This window comes from Meles meles, chromosome 15, assembly GCF_922984935.1.
Source record: "Meles meles chromosome 15, mMelMel3.1 paternal haplotype, whole genome shotgun sequence".
In the NCBI taxonomy this organism is placed as follows: Eukaryota; Metazoa; Chordata; class Mammalia; order Carnivora; family Mustelidae; genus Meles; species Meles meles.
In genome coordinates this window covers 37,106,428-37,120,027 of record NC_060080.1, presented here as the reverse complement: position 1 = coordinate 37,120,027, position 13,600 = coordinate 37,106,428, and the positions used below count along the sequence as shown (strand labels likewise).

General features: G+C 38.3%; 1 protein-coding gene across 1 annotated transcript in view; it reads right to left on the bottom strand.

The window, feature by feature from the left end:
* The window catches only part of ZC3H6 (zinc finger CCCH-type containing 6), a 63,176-nt gene that overhangs the window by 34,555 nt on the left and 15,021 nt on the right, over positions 1 to 13,600 (bottom strand). The gene's annotated exons all lie outside the window — the stretch shown is intronic.

The following is a 13,600-nucleotide window of genomic DNA, read 5'->3' as shown; positions in this document are numbered from 1 at the left end:
TGGGTGCCTGGGCGGCTCAATTGTTAAGCGCCTGCCTTGGGCTCAGGTCATGATTGCAGGGTTCTGGGATTAGCCTTGCAGTGGGCTCCCTGCTCAGCAGGAAGCCTGCTTCTCTCTCTCATTCCCACTGCTTGTGTTCCCTCTCTTGCTGTGTCTCTGTCAAATAAATAAAATCTTTTTAAAAATAGTTACTAGAGATATGTGATTTCTAAAATGCAAAACTGATGCTGTCATTCTCCTGCTCAAAATCCTCAATGACGATGTGATGTCTCAAATTTGCTTCACAACTATCGACTGGGGGAGGAAGGAAGTGGTATCAACAAGATTGGTCTTGAGTTGGTAATTGTTCATTGTGGGATGTGCAGGTGTTTGAAGTTTTCCATAATAAAAGGATGACACCAGAGATTCCCTTCTGACTTGAGGATGACATCAGAACTCCATGATATTACCAAAAGGCACTTTATAATTGAGTCCCTGTTTGAGTCCCTGTTTCCTAGCTACTTTCAATTTCTCATATCTCTAAGCTTTAAACATTGCCTAAAAACTCATTGCCCTGCTCCTCTCAATACCTATCCTCCAGTTCCTTCACCTGGCTAACTCCAGCTCATTCTACTGGACCCAGTTCAGCTGTCATTTCCTCTGAGATGCTTCCACTGATTACCCAGGTTTTGGTGAGATGCTTTACCCAAAGTACACTCCTAATAATTCTCATTTCTTTATCACTACACTCTATGCATTATGTTCAAATAATCTGAACATATTGGTTGAGGAAAGTAGGCTGCAATTGAGTCTTTCATAGCTGTATCTCTAAAACCTAGGATGGTTCCCTGCTGTTCACTGAATGAATGAATATATAATATCCGTAACTCCTGCATTGAAGAAAAGGCACATGATAACACCCAAAACTGGCTGTTAAGTCAATGTTGTTTTCCCCCAGTCTCTATTACAAAATCAAAGAGGTATATATATCCATTCAGGCAGACTTGAAAATTTCTTGTGAGGCGGGGTTGGCATTCTGGCTGTTTTAACAAAAAAACGTTCTGAACTTTTATAACACTATAAAACCTGAAGTTCCAAGAAAAATGAGTACATATATTCATCAAAAGATAAGCACAAGAATGTTCTTTGCAGCTTTAGTCACAATAGTAAAAAATTGTTAACAACCCAAATCACCATCAACAGGTGAATGGATAAATTTGCTTTATTTATATAATGAAATACTATAAATCAAAAAAGTTAGCCACTGTTACACGCAATATGGACAAATCTTATAGACACAATTATGAGTAAAAGAAGCTAGACATGAGAGTATTGTTTGATTCCATTTATATACATTTCAAGAAGAGGCAAAACTAACGTATTGTGACAGAAGTCAAAATAGTAATTACCTCTTGGAGGGTTGTAACTGACAAAAAAGGGGTACTAAGGAATCTTCTGGGGAGTTGAAATATTCTGCACATTGATCTGTGTGGTGGTCATTATATATACATACATATTTATGTGTAAAAATTCATCAAGTTGTACATTTTCGAATTGCGTACTTTACTGCCTATACTACACCGTAATAAAATTTAAACAGCACCAAAAAAACCTATGGGCATTCACCCTTTCTTTTACCACCCTTCTCCTCCAACATGAGCTCCTTAAAGCATAAATCTTTTTATATTTTAAAATCACTAATTCATACTTATCATTTTGACTGGAGCTATTTAAATACCTAAGTATTCAAGCTAAAAATGCTGCATATGAATTTATGTCCTACTTTACATAAAGTCTTTAACTGTGAAATATGGGGTGTTTATATTTGTCATTTGACAAAAAGCAATGAAAGATATTTTACTTTTCTTTCTTCTCCCTTAGCCTATTTACCATTTCAGCATTCACACAATAACAAATTTAAACTTGGGAATTTATGTACGGTTACAAATAATAAGATAGAAAAAGCAAATAAAGAACATTGATCCCCATTTCCATGAACTGTTTATAAATGTGGTTTAAGCCGCTACCTTCGGCTCAGGTCATGATCTCAGGGTCCTGGAATCGAGTCCCGCATCAGGCTCTCTGCTTGGCGGAGAGCCTGCTTCCCTCTCACTCTCTCTGCCTGCCTCTCTGCCTACTTGTGATCTCTCTCTGTCAAATAAATAAATAAAATCTTTAAAAAAAAAAATCAGCTTTGGGGGCCTCTGGGTGGCTCAGTTGGTTAAGCAACTGCCTTCGGCTCAGGTCATGATCCTGGAGACCTGGAAAGGAGTCCCACATCGGGCTCCCTGCTCGGCGGAGAGTCTCCTTCTCCCTCTGATGCCCCCCCTTCTCATGCTTGCTCGCTCTCTCTCTCTCACTCATTCTCTCAAATAAATAAATAAAATCTTAAAAAAAAAAACACCCCAAAACCAAAAATCAGCTTTGGGCACAAATGGAAAGCATGTATGGCATGATGGAAGATGAGACTTCCAGGGAGGACAGCTGGCTTCTAATTCCAGTTCTGCCACCAAAACAAAATAAAGCTATCTTGATTGAGCATCTACTAATGTATCACATTCTAATCTAGGTCTGTGAAAAATGAAAAACAGAAGAGATAATATAAGAGTATTTAGCATTCTCTAGATTCTGAATTAGCTCAACACCGTTATGAAAGCTGTTGTTTACTAAACCCAAGATACTTGTTTAAATTAATAAATCAAAAAGAGAAGCTCCCAGTTCAATTCTATATGGAGACTTTTCATTAATGTAAAATAATAGAGTGATTATGTCCTTTTTAGGAAGAGACCTATTCATGTTTATGGACATGTAAATAACTGTCCAGTTAACGAACAAAAAATTATTTTTTAAAGAATTTATCTCTTAGGCAAATCCATAGAGACAGCAAGTAGATTAGGCACTGACAAATAGATCAGAGGGAGGAATGTGGAGTGACTGTCAATGGCCACAGGGGGTTTTCTTTTTGGAGTGATGAAAATGTTCTAAAATTTAAAAAAAAAAAAAAAAGGTTCTAAAATTAGATAGTGGTAATGATGGCACAACTCTGAATTTCCTAAAAACCAGTGAGTTGTACAATGCCCTCACTGATCACGACATATTCTTATTCTGAGGTAAATTTCACTAAACCCTTATAAACTGATTTGTTTCATAAAGGACGCTACTTTTCCCCATTCTGATATTGTTGCTATTAGAACAATTTAACCTGAACCATTCAGTCTTACCTCCACAGGTAGTTTCTGCTTTTTCTTTATGCTTGCCTAAATGCTCCTGTTACAAGCTACAGATCAGAAACTGAGTCTTCTGGAAGAAACACAAAAGCCTCAATAAAAGACTATACAAGGACTCCTTATAGTTGATATTACAAAGATATTACTCATAAATACAAGCGTCCTGGGAAAAGCTGACATGATCACCGGAAAAAAGACATTCTCAGAAGGTATCAAGTGACTGTCAGGGTATCAAGGATGTCTTTACATCCCAGAAGCAGATGACTTCATAGAAGTAGACTGCTTATACTAAGACCAACAGAACACAAATTTCCTAGATACTTGAAACTACTACTTATAACACTTTTCTTTTCATGCTTTTGTTCTAAATCACCCTGTCATTTCTCCTTTACCGTGGATAACGTAGAAGAACTACTCTGAACTGATGCGCTGGTAACCAGCTCATCATCCACCTAGCTCACACTGGCAAGCTCAACCTCAGGCTGACCTCAGCCCTGGCAGAATGCCTCATGAGCCTCCAGAATACGGAAATAGAGGCAGTCTTGGGAGGTGCTGCTACATAGCTATTTTTAACCCACCTCCATATATCTCCTTGTATGGCCTCTATTCCTCAGCCACAGGGTACCCTACCACTCATGCTGCCTAGGATTATCTGGCCTCTTTGGTTTCAGTGTTACCCAGTAAGATGATGGACACGAGGAGCTGACACCATGGTGATCCTACATTTGTTGTCTATATAAGTAATAAACTGAATTTTACTGGCTGAATTTGTCAGCATGCCTAACGGAAAACTTGCTTGGGTCTAGGCTTGCCCACGCCTACTCTGATCTTTTCCTTCACCATATATAGCTTATGTATGATCCTCTTGATAAAGCCTTGACCGAACCCCCTACCTTCTACCTCCCAAACTCGTTATTTCTTCTCAAGGAAAACGCTGTCCAGTCATGGAAGAGCTACCTGACATGTGTTTTTGTGATTTTATGTTTATCCCCAAACTGAACCTTGGGCTAGATGGCTCGCTAGATGGCTCATCTTAACTTGTTTCAGCAAACGTTTCTTTTACAAACTACCAGTGGTAAAATCTGATAGATATCTACAGTTCTCAAAGTGTTTTTCTCTTTATCCTTTATCCAATACATTCTTACACCCTCTGGAATGTATTTGGTTTGCAGAAATTCAGCTTATCCTTTTTGACTATCTACAGCTATAGCAAGTTTCACTCCTCAAGCCAATCTTAGAATTTGCAAAAGCCTCAACTCAAACAATTCCTTCAACAATGAGACTTGGTACAAATTTATGGCCAAATTATAAATTCTAATTAGCCTAACATCCTCCATAGTCTTATGACAACCCTTCCAAATTTTCCTTAACTCTATGTAAGTTATCAGGATCCCAGAGATAACAAAGAATCCCTTTCTCACTTTCTTTTTACAAGTAATTCTACTTTTGTTTTTACATATGTAACCCTTCTAATCTACATTTCCTGAATCAACATGTTTATTCATATTTGTCTAATCAAAACCTAACTTGCATATACATAATAACTATACATAAAAATACAATAATTAGAAAATTTGAGGTATTTCCTTCCCATGTCCTTGGAGTGTCTAAAGGGACACTGATCTCCCCAGAAAAAAAAAACAGATACTCTTTTTACTAGAATCATTGGGGCTCTATTTTCAAATAAACAGGTCACATAACTTGAAAACGTTATCCAAAATATGTTGTTAACATTGACTGAAAAGATAAATAATACCGCAAAGCCCCAGAGTTACAACAAACCAATGTCATTGATCTAAGTGGTTGTAGATAATAGCATAAGCCTTAGATTTCTTGCTGGCAAGCCAAGAAAAGTTATGATTTGCTGCTAATACTTCCTTCTGCCCATGAAGTAATATCACAGGGAAAACTGACCAATCTATATTCAAATAAAAGACGAGACGACTTGGCTATCAAAAGTGGACGCAGGGGCACCTGGGTGGCTCAGTGGGTTAAAGCCTCTGCCTTCGGCTCAGGTCATGATCCCAGGGTCCAGGGATCGAGTCCCACATCAGGCTCTCTGCTCAGCAGAGAGCCTGCTTCCCTCTCTCTCTGCCTGCCTCTCTGCCTACTTGTGATCTGTCTGTCAAATAAATAAGTAAAATCTTTAAAAAAAAAAAAAGTGGACGCAAGGGGCTCCTGGGAGGCTCTGTCAGTTAAGCTTCTGCCTTTGGCTCAAGTCATGAACCAGGGTCTTTGCTTGTCTCTCTCCCTCTGCCCCTCCCTCTCACTTATGCACTCTCTCTCTCACTCTTTCTCTCTCAAATAATTAAAATCTTTAAAAAAAAAAAAAAGTGGACTCAGAAGCAAGATTCCCTTACTTTGGTCATCCCTCTAAAGAACCTTCTAGTTTCTTCTTATAATTTAGTCATAGCTATTCTTGTCTCACAGTCTTTCAGTGCCTGGTCTCCAGAGTCATATATGCTTCTGCACAGCTCTTATTTCATCAGACGGTATAAATACTCATTTGGTAACAGAAGGAAAACAAAAGGACTCTGATATTCAGTCAGGCTAAATACTAAGGCCTTTGATCACAATTCCTACAAAGATCATAACCCATACAGCAGTGAATATATAGCACGCTGTTCTATAAGGGTAGGACTAAGGCAGTACTGTTAAAATAAAACTCTACCAAGTTCCCAGCATGTGTGTATAAAAGTGCTGATCTAAAAAGAAAAAAATGAAAGTGCTGACCTTATATCTCTGCATCTAACAGACACTTTCATATCCCACCTTTATAAAGCAATCTCTATGCTTTTTGTGACAGAACAAAATCTAAAGGAAGACTTTCTAGTTCCCAAATGACCCAATCAGAACATAAAACCTAGAATTCCTAATATATAATAAACCTTCTATTTTCCTCTTTATCTTTCCCACTTTCAGCAATGAGAGACAGAGTGAACTCATTTCTTACCCAGCAAGCAGATTAACTAAGCTTCAAAAAAAAATCTTGGGTGAATTATATTATTCCTTGAATGCTATTTATAGAGTCTTTGGTTGATCAATATATAAACTATGTTAAAATTCTTAAGATTGAGGTGAAGCTAAGACCAAGATTAATTTACACAGGGGTGTGCCAGAAATCCTTGACTAAGTTTTATATGTGAGCTGCAAATTTGGCTCTGAGCTTCAGGGAACAAGGATTAGGTTTAAGACAACAGTGCTTCCAAGACAAAAAAAGATCAGTTGCTCAAGAGGGGTTTAGTTTTTTCTAGTAGTGAGATCAGAAAGAAATTTCTCCCGAGTCCTTATAAAGACAATATTATCTGATACAATTGTCAGTTCTTGACACAATGGACGCTACTTTCAATAGTGTCCATACAACCAATGCAATAGTTTATCACCTTGAACCAGGGCTTACTGCCAAAATCCAATTGTGAAAAAGCAATTATATAAGAAAAAAATAATATTGTCCAAGTACGTAATTATCTGATGTTCTGACTTTTTTTAAGATTCTATTTTTTAAAGTAATCTCTTCACCTAGTTTGGGGCTCGAACTCAAAACCCCAAGACCAAGGGTTACATGCTCAACCAACTGAGCCAGCCAGCCAGCCACTCCTCTGATATTCTGACTTAATCTAGGGATGAAATCTACAACATCTAGAGCAGAGATTCTCAAAAACTATATGTATACTAGAATTTTCTGTCCTCCTAAAAAAAAAAAGGGGAGGCATTCATTCACTTAACAGGTATTTATTTATTCACCACCTTCTCAGTGGGCATACAATGATAAACAAGACATGGTTTCTTCTTTCAAGAAGTTTTTAATCTAATGATGAAGGAGATAGACATCAATGAAAGAACCATATAAATAAATACAAAGTAACAACCATACAAGTAGCGCTATGAGAGCACCCAATAGGAGAAAGTCATCTGTCAGAGGCACCTGGAAGGCCTTCCCTGAGGAAGTCATGAATGAATTGGGGTGAGGAGTTCTAGCCTAAGAGATAAAGGGTTACAGAGGGATCTGTGGCAGGGAGAGATAATAGGATAAGCAAAATTTCTGTGTAGAAGAACTGAGACAAAGCCAAGGTCACTGGATTATAAATAAAAAGGGAAAGCTGGTTTAAAATTATACTGGAGGGACGCGTGAGTGGCTCAGTGGGTTAAGCCACTGCCTTCGGCTCAGGTCATGATCCCAGCGTCCTGGGATCGAGTCCCACATCGGGCTCCTTGCCTGCTTCACCCTCTGCCTCTGCCTGCAACTCTGTCTGCCTGTGCTCTCTCTCTCTCTCTCTAATAAATAAATAAAATCTTTAAAAAAATAAATAAAATTATGCTGGAGTTGGGACTTCATCAAGATCAAAAGCTTCTGCACAACAAAGGAAACAGTCAACACACCAAAGAGGCAACCCATGGAATGGGAGAAGATATTTGCAAATGACAGTACAGACAAAAGGTTGATATCCAAGATCTATAAAGAACTCCTCAAACTCAACACACACAAAACAGATAATCATATCAAAAAATGGGCAGAAGATATGAAGAAACACTTCTCCAATGACGACATACAAATGGCTATCAGACACATGAAAAAATGTTCATCATCACTAGCCATCAGGGAGATTCAAATTAAAACCACATTGAGATAACACCTCACACCAGTTAGAATGGCCAAAATTAGCAAGACAGGAAATAACATGTGTTGGAGAGGATGTGGAGAAAGGGGAACCCTCATACACTGTTGGTGGGAATGCAAGCTGGTGCAGCCACTTTCGAGAACAGTGTGGAGATTCCTCAAGAAATTAAAAATAGAGCCTCCCTATGACCCTGCAATTGCACTACTGGGTATTTACCCCAAAGATACAGATGTAGTGAAAAGAAGGGCCATCTGTACCCCAATGTTTATAGCAGCAATGGCCACAGTCGCCAAACTGTGGAAAGAACCAAGATGTCCCTCAACGGACGAATGGATAAGGAAGATGTGGTCCATATACACTATGGAGTATTATGCCTCTATCAGAAAAGATGAATACTTTTATGTATTATCTTTATCAGTATTTATCATTATGTATTATCTTTATCAGAAAAGATGAATACCAACTTTTGTAGCAACATGGACGGGACAGGAAGAGATTATGCTGAGTGAAGTAAGTCAAGCAGAGAGAGTCAAATATATGGTTTCACTTATTTGTGGAACATAACAAATAACATGGAGGACATGGGGAGATGGAGAGGAGAAGGGAGTTGAGGGAAACTGGAAGGGGAGATGAACCATGAGAGACTATGGACTCTGAAAAACAACCTGAGGGTCTAGAAAGGGCGGGGGTGGGAGGTTGGGGGAACAAGGTGGTGGGTATTAGTGAGGGCACATGTTGCATGGAGCACTGGGTGTGGTGCAAAAACAATGAACACTGTTATGTTGAAAAGAAATATAAAAAATATATAAGATGTAAAAAAAATTATAAATTAAAAATAAAATTTGAAAAAATAAAAAATAAATAAATAAAATAAAATAAAATTATGCTGGAGTAATGGGTGGTTCTAGATTATGCAGATCTTTGACCATGTCTGGGGTTTATTCTAATATAAATGAGAAAGCACTGAAGTGTTTCCAGGAGAGAGCTGATTTAATTAGATCTCCATTCTGAAAGATAACTTTGAGAGTAAAAAAACAAGACCTAAAGGGGAAATAAAACAGATACAGGAAAGCAGTTAGGATGCCACTGTAATAAACAAGCAAGAATCTAGGGGCACCTGGGTGGCTCAATGGGTTAAGCCTCTGCCTTCAGCTCAGGTCATGATCTCAGGGTCCTGGGATCAAGCCCTGCATTGGGTTATCTGCTTGGCAGGGAGCCTGCTTCCCCCTCTCCCCCTGCCTGCCTCTCTGCCTACTTGTGATCTCTCTCTCTCTCTGTCAAATAAATAAATAAAATCTTAAAAAAAAAAAAAAGCAAGAATCTAGAAGAAGAACGGAACATATTTGGAGAACCTAATAACTTGACATCGCTCCCTCAAATACAATACAGTACAAATGGGAATGTTTTTTCTACAACAGCATTGAGACAAAAAAAGAAAAAAAAAGGCTGAAGACTATCAATTCAAAAAATTAATAATTATTATCATTCAGGCAACCCTCCATGAATATTATAAACATTCCCATGATTGATATGTTTTTTTTAAAAGATTTTATTTATTTGACAAGAGAAAGAGAGAGATCACAAGTTGGCAGAGAAACAGGCAAAGAGAGAAAGGGAAGCAGTCTCCTTGCTGAGCAGAGAGCCCCATGCGGGGCTTGATCCCAGGACCCTGAGATCATGACCTGAGCCAAAGGCAGAGGCTTAACCCACTGAGCCACCCAGGCGCCCCAGATTTATGCTTTAAATGTAGTCACCTCCTTATTCCTTAGGTCATTCCTTTGAACAGGATCAATACTTTTCTTAAAAGTAGTAAGGATATTCATGCTTAATGAAATAAGTCAATCAGAGAAAGACAACTATCATATGATCTCCCTGATATGAGGACGTGGAGATGCAACATGGGGGGTTAGGGGGATAGGAGAAGAATAAATGAAACAAGATGGGATTGGGAGGGAGACAAACCATAAGTGACTCTTAATTTCACAATACAAACTGAGGGTTGCTGGGGGGAGGGGGGTTGGGAGAGGGGGAGGGGGGTTATGGACATTGGGGTGGGTATGTGCTATGGTGAGTGCTGTGAAGTGTGTAAACCTGGCGATTCACAGTCCTGTACCCCTGGGGATAAAAATACATTATATGTTTATAAAAAATTAAGAAATAAATAAAAAAATTTTTAAAATGACAAAAAAAAGTAGTAAGGGTATGAATGAATAATGTGCAAATATTCTATATCACAGGAGCACACAATCCCCATCATTTCAGCCTCAAAATGTTCAAAGCAGGCATTATAATGATCTGATGCAGGTAATGAATATATCAGTAACATAATAATGGAACATCTAAATTCAAGCAATGTAACTTCCTGGTGAACCTCCCAGTATAAATTTAGTACAGAATATACCATGAAGTTATTAAAAAAAAAGTCCTTAGAAGGAGATCTATGCTTTTACTTAAACATGTTTTTTCAGGAAATAAAAGGTTAAAAATAAATGAGCTATACATTCAACTAAAGAACTCAGAAATGGGTAAACTGAGGAGAAGAATGAAAATAATAAATATAAGGGCAGAAATCAACAAAATACAGAAAACAAAAGAGAACATAAATAAAGGCTCTTCTTTAAAGAAAGCATTAATATTCATCATTCATTATAGTGCCAGTTTGTCTTCGTAGTCCTGCAATCTCTCACATCTAGATATTAACAAATAAAAAAATGCAAATAATTCCATTTTAGCTGTTCCTTTTCTAAAAAAAGGGTAAATTAACTTTGTTATTTTCCCCATAAAGGCCAAAATACTGCCTAGAAAAGAACCTTTAAAAAACTGGGGGCCGGGGCGCCTGGGTGGCTCAGTGGATTAAGCCGCTGCCTTCGGCTCAGGTCATGATCTCAGGGTCCTGGGATCGAGCCCCGCATCGGGCTCTCTGCTCTGCGGGGAGCCTGCTTCCTCCTCTCTCTCTGCCTGCCTCTCTGCCTACTTGTGATCTCTCTCTGTCAAATAAATAAATAAAATCTTTAAAAAAAAAAAAAACAAAACAAAACTGGGGGCCATGATTCACAGACCTGTACCCCTGGGGATAAAAATGCATTATATGTTTATAAAAAAAATAAGAAATAAATAAAAAATTAAAAAAAAAAAACTGGGGGCGATCAGAGGATTACAGATATGTGACTTTAACAAATACTTTAAAATATAATTCTCAACAGTTTTTAGTCTATACTTTTTATTATATAATTCTTTTACTATTTAAGGTTATCTTCAATTCTAGCAAATGTGTTTATGATCAAGTAACAGTAAGTCTGAAGTAAAATAACATCTTAAATCAAATTTACAGTTAAAAAAACCCAACATGATAGTTAACAATTACTGGATAATTACTAGGCTACAGACATGTTCAATCAGTTCACTTCATTTTCATGTTAACTATGAAATATGTTGTTATCCTCATTAAACAGGTGAAGAAAAGGGACAAAGAGCTTAACTGACTCTGCTAGTAGATGACAGAGCTAGAGCCCAAACTCAGTCTGATTCCCAGATCCATAATTCTTGACCATGTTGCTGCAACAGCTACACACATTTGGTGTTAGGAGGAAACTGCAAATAGCCAAACCACTTAATAGCTGCTAATGTAAAGAAGATTATTTAAGAAGCTCACCAACTGGTGAGAAGCTCACCAACTGGTGGGTAGGATATCAGGGTGTTTACTGTAAATTTTTCAACATCTTTACTATTTGAAACTTTTCGTAATAAATGTTGAAAAAGAGAAACTTCGTCCACACACATTAAGTGATATTTTAAGAGATGACAGAGAAACTATTAAGGTCTAAAAGTAAGTATGAGTTACTTCAACTCCACAGAAGTTACTTTATTTTTTTAAGATTTTACTTATTTGAGGGGCGCCTGGGTGGCTCAGTGGATTAAGCCGCTGCCTTCGGCTCGGGTCATGATCTCAGGGTCCTGGGATCGAGCCCCACATCGGGCTCTCTGCTCTGCGGGAGGCCTGCTTCCTCCTCTCTCTCTGCCTGCCTCTCTGCCTACTTGTGATCTCTCTCTCTCTGTCAAATAAATAAATAAAATCTTTAAAAAAAAAAAAAAAAAAAAAAAAAAGATTTTACTTATTTGACAGAGAAAGAGAGAGAAGGAGAGCACAAGGAGGCAGAGCGGCGGGCAGAGGGAGAGGGAGAAGCAGGCTTCCCACTGAGCAGGGCGCCCAATGTGGGACTCCATCCCAGGACCCCAGGATCATGACCCGAGCTGAAGGCAACACTTAACCGACTAAGCCACCAAGATGGTCCCCACCGAAGTTCTTTTAATGTTTATAAGGAAATGGCAGCCACCATGCTAGATCAGTTGGACTGATAATATGGGACTTAGAGTAATAAGGTACTATAGGGCTTTCTTTTTACTAAACAGTATTTTTTTAGGGGCTCAAAGGAAATTGGTCAAAAATTTTTATTGTATAGATTTTTTATAAGGTATTTTTTTTTTAATATTTTATTTATTTGACAGAGAGAAATCACAACTAGGCAGAGAGGCAGGCAGAGAGAGAGGAGGAAGCAGGCTCCCCGCGGAGCAGAGAGCCCGATGTGGGGCTCGATCCCAGGACCCTGGGATCATGACCTGAGCCGAAGGCAGAGGCTTTAACCCACTGAGCCACCCAGGCGCCCCTATTGTATAGATTTTTTAAAAAGTAAAAAGAATCAAATCACATAGAGGTGGAAAATGGGTTTCCTGTTCATTTCAGGGTCCCAGATAAATGGATAAAGTAGTGGTGCAGTTTAGTTGGAATGTAGATTGGTGCATCCACTGTGTAAAACAGTATATAGGGTCCTCAAAAACTGAATATAAAAATACAATCCAGTAATTCCACTACTGGGTATGTACTCAAGGAAAATGAAAATAGTAATTTGAAAAGATATATGCACCCCAGTGTTTACTGCAGCATAATTTAAAACAGACAAGATAGGGAAGCAACCTAAATGTCCATCACTAGATAAATGGATAAAGAAGATGTGATGTATATAACACACACACACACACACACACACACACACACACACACAGGAAAATCACACATAATATAATGAGAGATATATATGTGTGTATATATACACATATATACACATACATACACACACAGAGTAGAATATTATGTGATACAATGTGATACACACACACATGCACATACACGCATGGTAGAATAATACTCAGCCCTAAAAAGAGAAAAGATCTTGCCATTTGTGACAACAGGGATGGGCATAGAGGGTATTATGCTAAGTGAAATAAGACAGGCAAAAACAGGGATGCCTGGGTGGCTCAGTTGGTTAAGCGGCTGCCTTCGGCTCAGGTCATGATCCTAGCGTCCTGGGATGGAGTCCCACATCGGGCTCCTTGCTCGGCAGGGAGCCTGCTTCGCCCTCAGCCTCTGCCTGCCACTCTGTCTGCCTGTGCTCTCTCTCTCTCTCTCTCTCTCTCTGACTAATAAATAAATAAAATCTTAAAAAAAAAAAAAAAAGACAGACAAAAACAAATGTCATATGATTTCATTTAAACATGCGGAATCTAAAAAATAAAACAAGCAAGCAATCAAACAAACAAACAAAAAAAACCAGAAATAGATTCATTCAGAGAACAAACCAGTGGGTGCTAGAGTGGAGGGCATTAAAGGAAAGGTCAAAATAGGTGAAGGGGATTAAAAGGTATAAACTTCCAGATATAAAATAATTAAGTCACGGGGGTGAAAAGTACAACATAAAGAATATAGTCAATAAGGTTGTG